General features: G+C 36.2%; 1 pseudogene; it reads left to right on the top strand.

Moving 5' to 3' along the window:
• The first annotated feature begins 1,097 nt into the window (after window positions 1-1,097).
• LOC137234037 (COP9 signalosome complex subunit 2-like) lies at window positions 1,098-3,715 on the top strand (annotated as a pseudogene).
• Window positions 3,716-5,905: the final 2,190 nt, after the last annotated feature.

Genomic DNA, 5,905 nt, shown 5'->3' with positions numbered 1-5,905 from the left:
AGTAATTAGTAGTAAAATTACCATGGTATAACTATCACTTTTTATCTACGAACACTTTCACAAGAATTTTATACATAATTACACTTTATAATGTTTATAAAACCACAATCAACTATTTTCATTTGTTTAAATTTGCGTATTATTGTAAAATTTAATGATTTATTTGTTTACTTTCCGCGAACACAAGCATACAGCCATTTTATCTAATTCACTGCTTGCTTGGTGCTACCAGATGCTTTAAATTGTTCCATCGAATGAAAAATTTTTAAATAGTACCAACGTCGTCGTCACTCGGCATAGTGTTTCAAGCATTATACGGCGTTATACACACTACTTTATTTTCGTGTATTTTTTCTTGTATTTTATCTCCAATTTTTTGTGGTACACATACAATGAAAAACTCAAAAAATTTAAAAGAAAGTACCTGCGTTATCGTCCGCAAAAACTAATTAATGAAACATGTTGCATATATTGTATAATGCATATATTGTATGCATATTTTGCATTTATATACCTAATTCTTTATGTATATGTTCTAGGGTACGAAGATGTTGATCATCAGTGGGAGAATTTGAAACAAAAGAGGAGCTGCTGCGTAAAGAGCTGCGTTACCGAGGTAAAGCAGACTCTTTACGAATTTCCTGGGGAAGAAAATGAGCGGAATAGGTGGGCCCAGGCTTGCAAAGTCAATGCTTCTTTCGATGTAATGTATGTATGTCAGAGGCATTTTAAACAGGAATATGTTAGTAGGAAAAAAAATCTTCCTGGGGGATTCCCTTGTCTTTGTTTAGATTTCGATTCAAAAGTTCGCTCCCCTTGTGATGGCTCCGTTTTGGAGTTTCCCCCTGTCGAGAATACTTATGAAGTCGTTACATTTGAAGCTTATTCTGATGATAACGTTGATGACTCAGATTCCGCAGTTCGCGATAAGTCATATCATCCGACCTTGTTTGGCCTTAACTTGGAGGATATAGAAGAAAAAAACCGACAACATCGAGTTGCTCATGCTACTCGAATATTAATGAAAAAATAGGTTGCAAGGGCAAAAAATTAATATGCTTATTAAAAAAATCAGGGACCTTAAAAAAGAAAATAAAGAATTGCGAAAGAAACGGTCAATAGTTGCTAATCGAAAAGCCAGCAAAGAGGCTATTATTTTCGCCAAAATGATAGTCAATGCAGGAAAGCGCGTTTATTATACGGAAAAAGAAAAAATAATTTGCCAAAACTTAAACTTGTTGTCTACTAAAACTTTTAATTTCATGCGCGAAGATTTGGGTTTCGCTTTGCCATCAGCAACGTCCCTTTTAAGATGGCAACCCATAAGATATGTTGCACCGGGCTTTAATGTGAACATCTGTGATAATTTGGTAAACATAGTTAAAAACTTTAATGAAGTAGAACGCCTTTGTTGTCTAGATTTTGATGAAATGACAATATAACCAAATCTTGCATATAATAGGTCGCATGATTTAGTAGATGGCTTTGAAGATCTTGGAGAAGGCAATCGTAAATTGTGCATTGCAAACAAGTGTTCCTTATTCATGATAAAAGGCATCGCTTCCAATTGGAATTAAACGTGTTCGTGATACTTTACATAATAATTATATTGAAACCAGTGATGGTGTCGCGAGTTTTGACGTAATTAAAGCGTTGTTTGAAATAGATAAAGAAAACCCTATTTTTAAAATATGTCCGAAGCTCACAGAAGTTCATATATCACCCCCATTATTCGAAATGAATGTAACACATGCAGCGCAGTTGAAACGCTGAGCAATTCGGTTGCTGCTGGAATTGATTTAGCGATAACTTATAATTTATTCAACAAAAAACATTTTCAAGTAATGAGTTACGCTAAAGATACCCAAGTTTTTGTCAAAAAATGTAACGACTTATTTGATGAACTCGACGCAATAAGTTTTTCTTCCAAAAATCGTCTTAAGTACCCTATTAAGCGAGGTAGTTCAGAAAAAATCGAAAGGCTTAAGAACACCCTGAAATATTTGCATTCTTGGAATGTCTTTAGGCTCAATGATGGAGGAAAAAAGGTCTGTAAGAATAAAGCAATTTTTTGCATCGCTGGTTTTCGCACCACCATCTCTGCCATGTTAATGATGTCAGAAGAATTATTTGAGCAGGAAAAAGATTTAAATTGTATTTTATTAGGAAAATTAAATCAGGATTCCTTAGAGAGATTATTTGTTAAAGTTCGCGCTAGCAAAGAAGCCAAAAATGCCACGGCATATGAAATTAAATACATTCTTGCTTAGTTTGCGTCTATGCAAATTCTTAGACCAAGGTTTGGAAAAAAAGATAATACTTTTGAGGACGAATTTGGAGAAAGTTTAGACTGGACTCTCAGTAATCACTTAGAGGGGCAAGAAAGGGAGAATTTTAAAATAAAATCAGCGACTCTGATAAATATTAGCGATAAAACCTTAGATTTAGCCTTATTAGATTTAAATATTCCGGAAGAAAGTTCCGTCAGCGCAAAGGACAAAGCTGTACTATACTGCCTATGGTATTTGCGGAAAAGTAGAAAGTCAGCTGCAGTGTGAACGTTGCACCACTTTTTTGACGAAGACACAACAAGATCACAAAAACTATATCGAAGCCCTGCTCAAAACAGGGGATTTAAATCCGAAGGACAGGGTTTTCGAAGTGTGTCGGATGCAAATGAAGTGGTTGGATCAGCTATTTCCTGAAAACGCGAATAGGGTACATATTAAAGATTTCCTGCTCCCTGTAATTCTTCACGAAACTGAAAAAGTATTTCCTGAATGGTTTGCTAAAATAGATCCTTGTTTCCTTCATCGTATTACCTTATTAGATTTCCTAATAACATTCCTCCTGTTTGAAACTGCAAAGTGGATGTTGCGACACACAACACAGTCGAAGGAAGCATTCGTTGGCTAAATTTTAGTTTGCAAGAGTGGGGATTCAAGGCGCTTAAGCAAATGGTTAAGATAAATTTTAAATTGGTAATTATATGGATGAAGTGAAGAATTCCCCAACATTTTAATAAACACCTGTATTATAGAATAATTATAATGAAATTATGGAAAGATACAAACTTCTATTGACTTACATTAAAAGTGCTGTTACGCGTCATCACTCGGAAAAATCCATCAACTCCATCTTGGACTATATTTCCACATCCAAAATTGTAAGTCATACTAAAGATGGAAACTACCATAAATTTTCAAATTACACACGTTTTATTCTAGATGGAAATCTTACAAAAGTTCTATGAAACCACACTGGATGCGTTGAAGGATGCCAAAAATGATAGCCTTTGGTTCAAAACCAACACCAAATTAAGAAAACTATACTTTGATCTTGGCGATTTTATTAAGTTACAAAAAAATACTTAAACAACTGCCCCAATCCTGTCAAACAGATGATGGTGAGGATGATTTGAAGAAGGGGACGTAATTGCTGGAAATTTATGCGTTAGAAATTCAAAGGTATACGGTGCAGAAAAACAATAAAAAAAAACTAAAAGCTTTGTATGAACAATCATTGCATATTAAATCGGCAATACCTCATCCCCTTATAATGGGCGTAATACGTGAGTGTGGCGGAAATGCATTTGCGAGAAGGGGAATTTGAAAAAGCGCATACTGATTTCTTCGAAGCATTCAAAAACTATGATGAATCTGGCTCCCCACGACGCACAACGTGCTCAAAATATTTAGTTTTGGCGAACATGTAAGTAGAGAAAAATATCTTTTATGAATACACTGCTAAATTCGATACTGTTGCCTTCGGGAATTTACCTAATTACTGGGAATGTCATTAGCGGTTGTATGAAGTTGCATTTGATAACCGCACTATTTACAGGGAGTTTTTTTTTTAACTCTTATTCACAGAAGCTAAATTAACTATATTCAAAGTTGTGAACGATAAGCGAGCGTTATTGTAACGATAAGGACATTTTGCGAGATTTCCCAGTTGGTTAAGGTGCTTAGAACTCTTCCGGCGGTAGGCATGTCTTTCTTTCCTGAGCCAATCGGGCTGGTACAATGTGTTTATCCGACAAATAATTGTCCATACTAGCAACACTTCCTTAATCTCCCCTCAAAATAATCAAGGAATCGATTCCAAACAAGTATCGAGGGAAACTACTCTTTACTGCTACTTTTTATAGAAGGCAATTTATTAGCGGAATGCAATATTATCAACATCAAATATATTTTTTGGGGAATTCTTATATTGGAACTTAGAAGTGCCAAGAGCTGCAAATCTTTAAATCGAATCATAGAAGTTTGAAATTGTCGGGGCAAAATTTGACAAGAGTAATCTTGCCCCGATACTGTGTCCATGTATACGATACCTAGGAAAGTATTTATAAGAGGTAATCGACTACTTGGTAGGTGGTGAGGTGAAAAAATTTGAATAAAACTTCCTTTTTTAGCATAACTCATTCAATAAACATCCATGTCGTCGGGACGTTGCCGTTATAGAATAGTTTTATACAAGTGTTGACTGTATATCGCTATTTGACATCTTCCTTTAATCTTTCTAGTTTTATATGTTTCGGTGCCTTATTCCACATACAAATAACAAATCTGTTTAAACACTCATCAAAGGTATTGTGGATAATTTGATAGGGGATTGTTGTGTATACATTCATGATTGTAAGAGGATTTCCCCCGTATAGACGTGGTTGTTGTTATTGCTGTTGTAGCAATGTTTCGCCCCACCTAATAGCTGCGACCGATCACAAATTGTCATCAATATCCTCTAACGGGAGTCCAAGGAAACTTGCTGTTTCGACAGAGGTGGACCATAATGAAAGGGGTGTTAGAGGCGTTGGTTCCACATTACAATTAAAGAGATGGTTGGTGTCATGTGGGGACACATTGCAAGCGGGGCATACATTTTGTATGTCGGGGTTGATTCTGGATATGTAAAAGTTTAACTTGTTACAGTATCCAGAACGAAGTTGAGCCAGAGTGACTCGCGTTTACCTGGGGAGTATGCGTTCCTCTTCCGCTAGTTTTGGGGACTGTTCCCTGAGTACTGGATTCACCGGGCAATTCCCGGCATAAAGGTCCGACGCCTGTTTGTGGAGTTCACCAAGGTCCTGCTTATGTTTTTTTGCTTATTGTTGTTGTTGTAGCAATGCTCGCCCCACCTAATAGCCGTGACCGATCACAAGTTGTCATCATCTCTCCAGTTTTTTCGCCTCGCGAAACCTGGCATTATCACCGACTAAATCTGCCGCTACCTTATTTACAACATGGACGTCCCAGATGTCGACCATTTTGAACATCCACGTCGATGGCACTATGCTACCGACTGCCCTACACCCCAAAATCTTGGGTGTGACGTTTGATCAAGATCTACACTTTGGTGAGCACGCAGCCGCAATTGGTCCGAAAATCCAGAGCCGTAATAAAATCCCCAAATCCCTTGCTGGCAGTACTTGGGGAAAAGACAAAGAAACGCTCATTACCACATACAAAGCAATCTTTTACAGGTTCGATTTATGTTTTATATGTCTTTTTATATTTCTTTGCAGAAAATGAGCAAAACACACAGGCACATTCAAAAATATCGTAAATAGCGCGCGCAAAGGTGCGGTGGAAGGTATTAAACATAAAGTTGCCAAGCCTTACAAAAAATTATAAAATTATGAAAAACTGCATAACGAAAAAAATTTATACCCATATACTTACTGATATATGTATATTTTAAAGTTATCTTGCTGTTAAACTAAGGAGTTATGAATCAAAAATGATAAGCAGAAAATAAAATTAAATAACATTATATAAACTGTAATAAATGCAGTCCCATATAATTATTTAAATAAGAGATTAAAATTAGTTAGCAAGTACGTAAGTATATGTGGATTAGAGGTTTACGGAGTAGCTCCTTACGGAGGGATTGCCCCTCGTTC

The sequence above is a fragment of the Eurosta solidaginis genome, chromosome 5 (assembly GCF_040869045.1).
Source record: "Eurosta solidaginis isolate ZX-2024a chromosome 5, ASM4086904v1, whole genome shotgun sequence".
NCBI classification, from domain to species: domain Eukaryota; kingdom Metazoa; phylum Arthropoda; class Insecta; order Diptera; family Tephritidae; genus Eurosta; species Eurosta solidaginis.
Note: the sequence above shows the minus strand (reverse complement) of the source record. Positions and strands in the feature narration are given on the sequence as shown.